This window comes from Triturus cristatus, chromosome 1_1 (genome assembly GCF_964204655.1).
Source record: "Triturus cristatus chromosome 1_1, aTriCri1.1, whole genome shotgun sequence".
Classification (NCBI taxonomy): domain Eukaryota; kingdom Metazoa; phylum Chordata; class Amphibia; order Caudata; family Salamandridae; genus Triturus; species Triturus cristatus.
The window spans coordinates 145,340,590-145,354,089 of record NC_140579.1 but is presented as its reverse complement, the minus strand read 5'-3'; positions in this window follow the sequence as shown (position 1 = coordinate 145,354,089).

Here is a 13,500-nt window from a genome sequence, read left to right as displayed (position 1 = left end):
TTAGCTATTTCAAAAGTGAGCACTTAGAAAATATTTCAGAGCAAACAATCAATGATTCCCTATAGAAGGAAATGTAGGTTACAGGTACAGTAGGTTATCGTTACTTTTGTAATCCAGTACTGGGTGTCTGGACTCAGTACTGGGACATTTATCCAAAACAGGTAAGTAATTACGTTTTCAGATGTTATACGATTTTTGAGGAATATTTAGAAATTGCAGAAATCAACACTTAGAAGAAATTTCACAGAAAAGCAGTCAATGGTTTCCTATGGAAGAAAAATGAGTTAAAGGTAAGTATAGTTGTGGGTACTTTTCAGAGTCAGTGCTGGGCACCAAGATCCAGCACTGGGAGCTCACCTAAGAGCAGGGGAGTAAATTCGTTTTTGGTACTCGGCTGATTTTTGGTGAATATTTTGAGTTTTGAAAAGTTCACACTTAGAAGAATTTCCAAGAAGAAGCCAGTCAATGTTACCCTATGAGGAAAATGAAGTTAGCGGTTTAAGGGTAAGTACTCGACTGGCAGAGTTGAAGTTCTGGGTATAGACTCAGGGGTCCCCCAGTGTCAGGTAGGTACAGTCAGTACTCACCCTCAGCGGTTTCAGGACGGCCGGGTGCAGAGAGAGTTAGGCCCAATGTTATCCTATGAAGGATAGGGGGGCCTGGGTTGGTGGCTGCTGTCGGGCAAGCCACGCGGCTGTGGGAGCTGGGCTCCTGGTCACTTACTCAGGGCAAGTGGGGAAGTGGGTTAGAGTAGAGTTTTCACTGCCAGGGCCACTCGGGCGGCTGGCTGCAGGGTGCTTTTGAGCCGTCGGGCGCTCAATTGATTTCTATGGGAAATCTCCGGTTTGGAAAAAGACTGCAGGCTCGGGGACGAGGACTCTTCGGGTGCCACCACCACTTCGAGGGGTAAGTTGGATAGTTGGAGGATAGGTAGGTACCCCGGGATTAGGCATAGAGGGCCGTGGGCGCTGGGTGCAGGGGTGCCTTTTGATGTCGGAAATCTTACCCTCTTGTTGATCGCGGTTGGGGTGGCACTCTGTTCTGAGGCTGCAAGCTTCTTCAGGATAGTCGAGGAGGGTCCTTGGGTGCCGGACTCGGGGTCACAGTCACCGTGGGGTCGTCCTCGTGGGTTTAGTTCACTCCGGCACCGGCCAGGCTTGGCGGGTGCAGAGTGGGCTGGGATCGCAGTTCCGGGCTGCTGCCAGGGGTGAAAGGTAGGTTCTGAGTAGAGCCTCTACTCATGGGAGTCCCAGGGGATTAGAGTTCAAAGGCAGCCAGGTCCTCCGGGGTTTCTGAGGTTGCTGGCCACAAGAGATGCCGGGTTTGGAGCAGGAGCAAGTCCGAGGTCGACAGGCCGGTAGGGCTGGGGCCAAAGCAGTTGGTGTCTCCCTCTCCTTTGCAGCTGCGGGGCAGGTCTTCTTTTCTTCTCGCTCTTCTTGTAGTTTCGGAATCTGGAATCTGGGGAAGGAAGGTTCAGGGTGCCCCTAAATACTAGATTTAGGGGCGTTACAGGTAGGTAAAGGCCAGGGACCAATGGGTCCTTGTCCTGGGGTCCCCCTATCCTGCCCCTCTCCTGTGGGAGGGGGGCAGTAGCCTAATCCTGATAGGGTAGGGCCTCCCATCTTCAAGATGGCGAGAACCCAGAGATGTGCTTCACCTCGCCTCCCCCACCTGAGGGGTGGGGTTGGCAGGCTGGCACATCCCCTGTCCTTGTATGGGGTTTCCGGCCAAGCTTCCCGCCAGAGTGGGGGGTTGCAGTGGCCTGGGGAAACTCCTAGAGGCGGCAGGCCTTTGAAGCTTCCCTTTGCTCATCCTGGGGGAGGAGATCTATCACCTCACCCAGGATGTGCATTGTTGCAGGCCCGGGAGAGTAGGGGCTCTCCCACCCAGGGGTCCAGCAACGTGTCTGCTGTGTGGCAGCCTTGGCAGCCTCAGAGCAGACGTGGATTGTAGGTTAGTTGTAGGAGGGCATCTCTAAGATGCCCTCTGGGGTGCTTGGTACATTAAATCTCACACTGGCATCAGTGTGGGTTTAATGTGCTGAGAAGTTTGATACCAAACTTCCCAGTCTTTAGTGTTGCCATTATGGTGCTGTGGAGCTCGTGTTTGACGAGCTCTGAGGACCATGTAATCCTAAATGGCAGCACTGCACTTACAGTGCCCGGGAATGGACCTGGGTACTGTAGGGGCACAGGGCTCCTGTTCCTGTGCCCACACCATGGGCATAAGGCACCCAGCCAGAGGGGTGACTGACATATGCCTTGGCAGTGTGGGTGTTGGGCATGGCACACAGGGATGTGGGCCATGTCGACTCTTCATTTTGTCCTGCACCCAGACACTCAGCCTGCAAAGGCAGTGTGTGTGTGTAAGGGTACAGGGCCCCTAAGGGTGGCACAATGAGTGTTGCAGCCCTTAGGGGTCTTCCCTGGTCACAAGGCCCTGGGTACCTAGGGTACCATTTACTAGGGGCTGACATGTGGCCAGGGTTTGCCAATTTGGAGTTTGTGTGTTTAAGGAAGGAACATAGGCCCTGGACACCTGATTGGCAGGAGTCCAGGGTACACTCAGTCAAAGTACATTCAGCAATTTAGCAAAAAGTGGGGGCATACCATGCAAGAAAGAGGGCACTTTCTCACACAACCCCCCCCCCCCCAAACGAAAGGTGATGAGACTAACCTTGTCCTATGGAGTCTTCATTGTCTAAGTGGAAGAACCTGGAAAGTCCATCTGCATTGGCATGGGCAGTCCCTGGTCTATGTTCCACTTCAAAGTCTATTCCCTGTAGGGAGATGGACCACCTTAATAGCTTTGGATTTTCCCCTTTCATCTGCATTAGCCATCTGAGAGGTCTGTGGTCAGTTTGAACCAGGAAGTGAGTACCAAACAGGTATGGCCTCAACTTTTTCAGGGACCAAACCACAGCAAAGGCCTCCCTCTCAATGGCACTCCAACGCTGCTCTCTGGGGAGTAGCCTCCTGCTTATAAAAGCAACAGGTTGGTTTTGGCCTTCATCATTGGTCTGGGATAGGACCGCTCCTATCCCTAGCTCAGAGGCATCAGTCTGCACTATGAACTGCTTGGCATAATCTGGAGCTTTTAGAATTGGTGCTGAGCACATTGCTTCTTTCAGGGTGTCAAAAGCCTTTTGGCAACTAACTGTCCAGTTCACTTTCTTGGGCATTTTCTTGGAGGTGAGTTCTGTGAGGGGGGTCACAATGGACCCATACCCCTTCACAAACCTCCTGTAGTATCCAGTCAAGCCAAGGAATGCCCTGACTTGGGTCTGGGTTGTTGGAGCTATCCAGTCCATGATGGCCTGGATCTTAGGTTGTAAGGGCTGTACCTGGCCTCCACCTACAAGGTGGCCCAAGTACACCACAGTGCCCTGCCCCATCTGGCATTTGGATGCCTTGATAGTGAGGCCTGCATTGTGCAGGGCCTCTAAAACTTTTCCAAGGTGGATCAGGTGATCCTGCCAGGTGGAGCTAAAGACAGCAATATCATCAAGATAAGCTGCACTAAAAGGACTCCAGACCAGCCAGGACATGGTTCACCAGCCACTGGAAAGTGGCAGGGGCATTCTTTAACCCAAAGGGCATCACAGAAAACTGATAATGTCCATCAGGGGTGGAGAATGCTGTTTTCTCTTTTGCTCCTGGGGCCATGCCAATCTGCCAATACCCTGCAGTTAAGTCAAAGGTACTGAGGAATTGGGCAGCCCCTAATTTATCTATCAGTTCATCTGCTCTTGGGATAGGGTGAGCATCTGTCTTGGTGACAGAGTTGAGCCCTCTATAGTCCACACAGAACCTCATCTCTCTCTTTTTTCACCATGTTGATGAGGTTTGGGGACTAGAACCACTGGGCTGGCCCAGGGGCTCTCAGAGGGTTCAATGACCCCTAACTCCAGCATCTTGCTGACCTCAGCTTTGATGCTCTCCTTGACCTGGTCTGACTGTCAATAGATTTTGTTTTTGACAGGTGCATTGTCACCAGTGTCCACATCATGGGTACACCAGTTGGTCAGACCAGGGGTCAGGGAGAAGAGGCTAGCATACTGCTGCAAGACTTGCTTGCAGTCAGTTTGCTGTTGGGCAGAGAGGGTGTCTGATAAGATCACACCATCCACTGACCCATCCTTTGGGCTGTAAGAGAGGAGGTCAGGGAGAGGTTCACTTTCTGCTTCCTGCTCCTCATCAGTCACCATCAGCATGGTGATGTCAGCCCTGTCATTGTAGAGCTCGAGGCGGTTCACATGGATGACCCTCTTGTGTGTCCTGCTAGTGCCCAGGTCAACTAGATAGGTGACCTCACTCTTTCTTTCTAGGATAGGGTAAGGGCCACTCCATTTATCTTGGAGAGCCCTTGGTGCCACTGGCTCCAAAACCCACACCTGTTGCCCAGGTTGAAATTCAACCAGTGCAGCTTTTTGGTCATACCAGTGCTTCTGGAGCTCCTGGCTGGCCTCAAGGTTCTTGGATGCTTTTTCCATGTACTCAGCCATTCTGGACCTTAGGCCAAGCACATAGTCCACTATGTCTTGTTTGGGTTCTTGAAGAGGCCTCTCCCAGCCCTCTTTTACAAGACAAAGTGGTCCCCTTACAGGATGACCAAACAGAAGTTCAAAGGGTGAGAAACCTACTCCCTTCTGTGGCACGTCTCTGTAAGCGAAAAGCAGGCATGGTAACAGGACATCCCATCTCCTTTTGAGTTTTTCAGGGAGCCCCATGATCATACCTTTCAATGTCTTGTTGAATCTCTCAACAAGGCCATTGGTTTGTGGGTGGTAGTACTGCACCCCACACTCCTTCCACATGTGTGTTAGGTAAGCAGACATGAAGTTGGAACCTCTGTCTGAAACCACCTCCTTAGGAAAACCCACCCTGGTGAAAACACCCAGGAGGGCCTTGGCTACTGCAGGAGCTGTAGTAGTCCTAAGGGGAATTGCTTCAAGGTACCTAGTGGCATGATCCACTACCACTAGAATAAATGTGTTCCCTGAGGCTGTGGGTGGCTCAAGTGGACCCACAATGTCCACTCCTACCCTTTCAAAGGGGACCCCCACCACTGGTAGTGGAATGAGGGGGGCCTTTGGGTGGCCACCTGTCTTGCCACTGGCCTGACAGGTGACACAGGAGCTGACAAACTCCTTCACCTTTTGGTGCATCTGGGGCCAGTAGAAGTGACTCACTAGCCTTTCCCGAGTTTTGGATTGCCCCAGATGTCCAGCTAGGGGGATGTCATGAGCCAAAGTTAGGAGGAACTCCCTGTACTTCTGTGGCACTACCACCCTCCTGGTGGCTCCAGGAGTGGGGTTTCTTGCCTCAGCATACAGTAATCCCTCTTTCCAATAAGCTCTGTGGGTACCACTGACATCTCCCCTGGCTTCTGAAACAGCTTGCTGCCTCAGGCTTTCAAGAGTGGGACAGTCTCGCTGACCCTGGTACAGCTCTTCCCTAGAGGGTCCCCCTGGGCCCAAGAGTTCAACCTGGTAAGGGTCAAGCTCCATGGACTCAGTTCCCTCAGGGGTATCCAAATCCTCTCCCTGGGGAGAGGGGTCCTGAATGGTTTGCTGTGTAGAAGCTGGTTCCCCAGTCTTCTTTCCTTTTCTCTTGGTTGGCTAGGCCATTATTCCAGGCTCCAGACCTACTTTTTCACCCTTCCTCTTGCTCTGTGCTCTGGTTTGCACACACACCAATTCAGGGATGCCCAGCATGGCTGCATGGGCCTTCAGTTCAACTTTAGCCCAGGCTGAGGTTTCCAGATAATTTCCAAGCAGACAGGCAGCTGGCAACTTTGGAGAGACCACTACCTGCTTCAGGCCAGTAACCCCCCCCCCCAGCCTAATGTTACCATGGCCATGGGATGACTAGTGGTGACACTGTCAGCGTTGGTGACTGGGTAAGACTTCCCAATCAAGTATTGCTCAGGGGAAACCAGTGTGTCTTTCACCATAGTGACACTGGCACCTGTATCCCTTAGAGCTTCTACCCTAGTTCCATTTACCCAGGGGTACTGCAAGTATTTCTTTAAGTTGGGTGGCCACACAGCTACAGTGGCAAACTCCACTTCTCCCAAGGAGACTAGACTGACTTTAGTGTGTTCCCAGATTTGCTCAGGGTACACCTCTGATCCCATTTGTATGCTTGCTGCCCCAGGAGTAGCTGTACTGGGTGCCTTAGGGGCTTTGTTTTGGGGGCAAGCTACAGTTAAGTGTCCTTGCTTCTTGCAGGTATTACACCAGGCCTTTAAGGGATCAAAGTTCTTCCCCCTATATGGTTGGGGCACATAGGGAGTAGTTTGGGTCCCACCCACCTGAACAGGTTTTGGGGCCCTTTGGAAGACTCAAACTTTTTATCTTGGGGATTCTCACCACCTTTCCCCTGGGGAGGTTGTGGGACCTCTTTCTTTTGGTCACCCCCAGTGGTTGTCTTAGTCACCCTAGTCTTGACCCAGTGGTCTGCCTTCTTTCCCAATTCTTGGGGAGAAATTAGACCTAGGTCTACCAAATGCTGATGCAACTTTTCATTTGTGCAGTTACTCAAAATATGTTCCTTCATGAATAAATTGTACAATCCATTCAAATCCTGCACACCATGTCCAGCTAACCAACCATCCAGTGTCTTCACTGGGAAATCTACAAAATCAATCCAGGACTGGGTCTGGGTTTTGTGAGCCCCCCTGAATCTAATTCTATACTCCTCAGTGGTGAATCCAAATCCCTCAATCAGAGCTTTCTTCATGAGGTCATAGGATCCTGCCTCTGGCCCAGAAAGGGTCAGAAGCCTGTCTCTGCAGTTACCAGAGAACAGTTCCCACAGGAGTGCCCCCCAGAGAGGTTTCTTCACTTTTCTGATATCACAAGCCCTCTCAAAGGCTGTGAACCATTTGGTGATATCATCACCTTCCTCAAATTTAGGGACAATCCCTTTGGGGATTTTAAGGTCAGAAGTTTCCTCCCTATCCTTATTTTTATTATTGCTGCCACCATTGATGGATGCTAAACCCATCTCTCTCCTTTCTTTTTCTAGAGCCAGGAGCCTGGACTCTAGCTCTAATCTTTTGGCCTGCCTCACAAGGCTGTCCTCTTCACTGGTGGGTTCCCCAGTGTTCTCTCTGGGACCAGAGCAACCTGTGTAGTCTCTAGGTTCCCTGATGGTAAACCTTGGATTGGAGGGTATGGGTGCCCTCTCCTCCCTAGGGAATAGCATGGGGGGGTTGTTGTCAACCTCCTCAGCTTCCCTTTCCTCATCTGACTGGCCATCACCATGTTCAGATGGGTGGTCCTTAGCATACTCAGCCAAGAGCTCCTGGAGCCCTAGTTTGGTTGGATGCAGGCCCATTTGTAAATTTTTAAGTTTGCATAAGGACCTCAATTCCTTGAAAGACAAGTGTAAGTAAGGTGTGAGGTCGAGCTCCTCCACCAGGTCCATGTTATTATTATGACTAATAGCTGGGTTTGTTTGAGACATTCTAACCTGACAGTTCTAACCCTCTACCCTGACTATAGTGACTTTTATTTTTCTAAAATTCTAATGGGACTTAAGCAAGGCCCTAGCAAGACTTTTAGTAATTTTGGAAAGACCAATCAGAATTCTAAAGGCAATTTTTAGGAGTTCTGCCGTGTGGTCAGATGGTAACCAAGTAGTCCAACAAATGCAAGTTTGTATCCCACCGCTGATCCACCAATGTGAGAAAGTGGCTCTGTATATACTGTTCCTTAATAGGTACAGGGTGTACAGAGTCCACAGACCCCAAGGGTTTAACAGAGGTTAAAGTTAGATATAACCTTACTCTCCAAAGTGGTAGCCTGGTCGAGCAGTAAGGCAGTATCAGAGGACGTGTAAAGCATTTGTTGTACACACTCAGTCAGCAAATAGTTCCACACACTCAATGACTGAACTCTGGGCCAATGGTTTGTATATAAAAAATATATGCTTGTTTTATTTTAGAACCAACACTTGGAATTAAAATATACTTTCTCGACAGGAGATGTTTCATAAAAATACTTTTGTATATGCAATTGACTTTTTAGTAAACAGTTACAATTAGTTGCAGTAGGCAACTCTATTTCTAAACACAATACATTGAGCTCAATGATAAATTCAGATTATATGCTACAGATTACTTTGTAGATTACTTTTGTAATTCCAGGCTTGGATCCTAGATCCAGTCCTGGGTCAGTTCTCAGAATCAGCTGTTAAAAGTCGACTTTGGTACTGTAATGATTTTTAACTAATATTTAGCTATTTCAAAAGTGAGCACTTCGAAAATATTTCAGAGCAAACAATCAATGATTCCCTACGGAAGGAAATGTAGGTTACAGGTACAGTAGGTTATCGTTACTTTTGTAATCCAGTACTGGGTGTCTGGACTCAGTACTGGGACATTTATCCAAAACAGGTAAGTAATTACGTTTTCAGATGTTATACGATTTTTGAGGAATATTTAGAAATTGCAGAAATCAACACTTAGAAGAAATTTCACAGAAAAGCAGTCAATGGTTTCCTATGGAAGAAAAATGAGTTAAAGGTAAGTATAGTTGTGGGTACTTTTCAGAGTCAGTGCTGGGCACCAAGATCCAGCACTGGGAGCTCACCTAAGAGCAGGGGAGTAAATTCGTTTTTGGTACTCGGCTGATTTTTGGTGAATATTTTGAGTTTTGAAAAGTTCACACTTAGAAGAATTTCCAAGAAGAAGCCAGTCAATGTTACCCTATGAGGAAAATGAAGTTAGCGGTTTAAGGGTAAGTACTCGACTGGCAGAGTTGAAGTTCTGGGTATAGACCCAGGGGTCCCCCAGTGTCAGGTAGGTACAGTCAGTACTCACCCTCAGCGGTTTCAGGACGGCCGGGTGCAGAGAGAGTTAGGCCCAATGTTATCCTATGAAGGATAGGGGGGCCTGGGTTGGTGGCTGCTGTCGGGCAAGCCACGCGGCTGTGGGAGCTGGGCTCCTGGTCACTTACTCAGGGCAAGTGGGGAAGTGGGTTAGAGTAGAGTTTTCACTGCCAGGGCCACTCGGGCGGCTGGCTGCAGGGTGCTTTTGAGCCGTTGGGCGCTCAATTGATTTCTATGGGAAATCTCCGGTTTGGAAAAAGACTGCAGGCTCGGGGACGAGGACTCTTCGGGTGCCACCACCACTTCGAGGGGTAAGTTGGATAGTTGGAGGATAGGTAGGTACCCCGGGATTAGGCATAGAGGGCCGTGGGCGCTGGGTGCAGGGGTGCCTTTTGATGTCGGCAATCTTACCCTCTTGTTGATCGCGGTTGGGGTGGCACTCTGTTCTGAGGCTGCAAGCTTCTTCAGGATAGTCGAGGAGGGTCCTTGGGTGCCGGACTCGGGGTCACAGTCACCGTGGGGTCGTCCTCGTGGGTTTAGTTCACTCCGGCACCGGCCAGGCTTGGCAGGTGCAGAGTGGGCTGGGATCGCAGTTCCGGGCTGCTGCCAGGGGTGAAAGGTAGGTTCTGAGTAGAGCCTCTACTCATGGGAGTCCCAGGGGATTAGAGTTCAAAGGCAGCCAGGTCCTCCGGGGTTTCTGAGGTTGCTGGCCACAAGAGATGCCGGGTTTGGAGCAGGAGCAAGTCCGAGGTCGACAGGCCGGTAGGGCTGGGGCCAAAGCAGTTGGTGTCTCCCTCTCCTTTGCAGCTGCGGGGCAGGTCTTCTTTTCTTCTCGCTCTTCTTGTAGTTTCGGAATCTGGAATCTGGGGAAGGAAGGTTCAGGGTGCCCCTAAATACTAGATTTAGGGGCGTTACAGGTTGGTGAAGGCCAGGGACCAATGGGTCCTTGTCCTGGGGTGGGTAAACCCCCTATCCTGCCCCTCTCCTGTGGGAGGGGGGCAGTAGCCTAATCCTGATAGGGTAGGGCCTCCCATCTTCAAGATGGCGAGAACCCAGAGATTTGCTTCACCTCGCCTCCCCCACCTGAGGGGTGGGGTTGGCAGGCTGGCACATCCCCTGTCCTTGTATGGGGTTTCCGGCCAAGCTTCCCGCCAGAGTGGGGGGTTGCAGTGGCCTGGGGAAACTCCTAGAGGCGGCAGGCCTTTGAAGCTTCCCTTTGCTCATCCTGGGGGAGGAGATCTATCACCTCACCCAGGATGTGCATTGTTGCAGGCCCGGGAGAGTAGGGGCTCTCCCACCCAGGGGTCCAGCAACATGTCAGCTGTGTGGCAGCCTTGGCAGCCTCAGAGCAGACGTGGATTGTAGGTTAGTTGTAGGAGGGCATCTCTAAGATGCCCTCTGGGGTGCTTGGTACATTAAATCTCACACTGGCATCAGTGTGGGTTTAATGTGCTGAGAAGTTTGATACCAAACTTCCCAGTCTTTAGTGTTGCCATTATGGTGCTGTAGAGCTCGTGTTTGACGAGCTCTGAGGACCATGTACTCCTAAATGGCAGCACTGCACTTACAGTGCCCGGGAATGGACCTGGGTACTGTAGGGGCACAGGGCTCCTGTTCCTGTGCCCACACCATGGGCATAAGGCACCCAGCCAGAGGGGTGACTGACATATGCCTTGGCAGTGTGGGTGTTGGGTGTTGGGCATGGCACACAGGGATGTGGGCCATGTCGACTCTTCATTTTGTCCTGCACCCAGACACTCAGCCTGCAAAGGCAGTGTGTGTGTGTAAGGGTACATGGCCCCTAAGGGTGGCACAATGAGTGCTGCAGCCCTTAGGGGTCTTCCCTGGTCACAAGGCCCTGGGTACCTAGGGTACCATTTACTAGGGGCTGACATGTGGCCAGGGTTTGCCAATTTGGAGTTTGTGTGTTTAAGGAAGGAACATAGGCCCTGGACACCTGATTGGCAGGAGTCCAGGGTACACTCAGTCAAAGTACATTCAGCAATTTAGCAAAAAGTGGGGGCATACCATGCAAGAAAGAGGGCACTTTCTCACACAACCCCCCCCCCCCCCAAACGAAAGGTGATGAGACTAACCTTGTCCTATGGAGTCTTCATTGTCTAAGTGGAAGAACCTGGAAAGTCCATCTGCATTGGCATGGGCAGTCCCTGGTCTATGTTCCACTTCAAAGTCCATTCCCTGTAGGGAGATGGACCACCTTAATAGCTTTGGATTTTCCCCTTTCATCTGCATTAGCCATCTGAGAGGTCTGTGGTCAGTTTGAACCAGGAAGTGAGTACCAAACAGGTATGGCCTCAACTTCTTCAGGGACCAAACCACAGCAAAGGCCTCCCTCTCAATGGCACTCCAACGCTGCTCTCTGGGGAGTAGCCTCCTGCTTATAAAAGCAACAGGTTGGTCTTGGCCTTCATCATTGTTCTGGGATAGGACCGCTCCTATCCCTAGCTCAGAGGCATCAGTCTGCACTATGAACTGCTTGGCATAATCTGGAGCTTTTAGAATTGGTGCTGAGCACATTGCTTCTTTCAGGGTGTCAAAAGCCTTTTGGCAACTAACTGTCCAGTTCACTTTCTTGGGCATTTTCTTGGAGGTGAGTTCTGTGAGGGGGGTCACAATGGACCCATACCCCTTCACAAACCTCCTGTAGTATCCAGTCAAGCCAAGGAATGCCCTGACTTGGGTCTGGGTTGTTGGAGCTATCCAGTCCATGATGGCCTGGATCTTAGGTTGTAAGGGCTGTACCTGGCCTCCACCTACAAGGTGGCCCAAGTACACCACAGTGCCCTGCCCTATCTGGCATTTGGATGCCTTGATAGTGAGGCCTGCATTGTGCAGGGCCTCTAAAACTTTTCCAAGGTGGATCAGGTGATCCTGCCAGGTGGAGCTAAAGACAGCAATATCATCAAGATAAGCTGCACTAAAGGACTCCAGACCAGCCAGGACATGGTTCACCAGCCACTGGAAAGTGGCAGGGGCATTCTTTAACCCAAAGGGCATCACAGTAAACTGATAATGTCCATCAGGGGTGGAGAATGCTGTTTTCTCTTTTGCTCCTGGGGCCATGCCAATCTGCCAATACCCTGCAGTTAAGTCAAAGGTACTGAGGAATTGGGCAGCCCCTAATTTATCTATCAGTTCATCTGCTCTTGGGATAGGGTGAGCATCTGTCTTGGTGACAGAGTTGAGCCCTCTATAGTCCACACAGAACCTCATCTCTCTCTTTTCACCCTGTTGATGAGGTTTGGGGACTAGAACCACTGGGCTGGCCCAGGGGCTCTCAGAGGGTTCAATGACCCCTAACTCCAGCATCTTGCTGACCTCAGCTTTGATGCTTTCCTTGACCTGGTCTGACTGTCGATAGATTTTGTTTTTGACAGGTGCATTGTCACCAGTGTCCACATCATGGGTACACCAGTTGGTCAGACCAGGGGTCAGGGAGAAGAGGCTAGCATACTGCTGCAAGACTTGCTTGCAGTCAGTTTGCTGTTGGGCAGAGAGGGTGTCTGATAAGATCACACCATCCACTGACCCATCCTTTGGGCTGTAAGAGAGGAGGTCAGGGAGAGGTTCACTCTCTGCTTCCTGCTCCTCATCAGTCACCATCAGCATGGTGATGTCAGCCCTGTCATTGTAGAGCTAGAGGCGGTTCACATGGATGACCCTCTTGTGTGTCCTGCTAGTGCCCAGGTCAACTAGATAGGTGACCTCACTCTTTCTTTCTAGGATAGGGTAAGGGCCACTCCATTTATCTTGGAGAGCCCTTGGTGCCACTGGCTCCAAAACCCACACCTGTTGCCCAGGTTGAAATTCAACCAGTGCAGCTTTTTGGTCATACCAGTGCTTCTGGAGCTCCTGGCTGGCCTCAAGGTTCTTGGATGCTTTTTCCATGTACTCAGCCATTCTGGACCTTAGGCCAAGCACATAGTCCACTATGTCTTGTTTGGGTTCTTGAAGAGGCCTCTCCCAGCCCTCTTTTACAAGACAAAGTGGTCCCCTTACAGGATGACCAAACAGAAGTTCAAAGGGTGAGAAACCTACTCCCTTCTGTGGCACTTCTCTGTAAGCGAAAAGCAGGCATGGTAACAGTACATCCCATCTCCTTTTGAGTTTTTCAGGGAGCCCCATGATCATACCTTTCAATGTCTTGTTGAATCTCTCAACAAGGCCATTGGTTTGTGGGTGGTAGGGGGTAGTAAACTTATACTGCACCCCACACTCCTTCCACATGTGTGTTAGGTAAGCAGACATGAAGTTGGAACCTCTGTCTGAAACCACCTCCTTAGGAAAACCCACCCTGGTGAAAACACCCAGGAGGGCCTTGGCTACTGCAGGAGCTGTAGTAGTCCTAAGGGGAATTGCTTCAAGGTACCTAGTGGCATGATCCACTACCACTAGAATAAATGTGTTCCCTGAGGCTGTGGGTGGCTCAAGTGGACCCACAATGTCCACTCCTACCCTTTCAAAGGGGACCCCCACCACTGGTAGTGGAATGAGGGGGGCCTTTGGGTGGCCACCTGTCTTGCCACTGGCCTGACAGGTGACACAGGAGCTGACAAACTCCTTCACCTTTTGGTGCATCTGGGGCCAGTAGAAGTGACTCACTAGCCTTTCCCAAGTTTTGGATTGCCCCAGATGTCCAGCT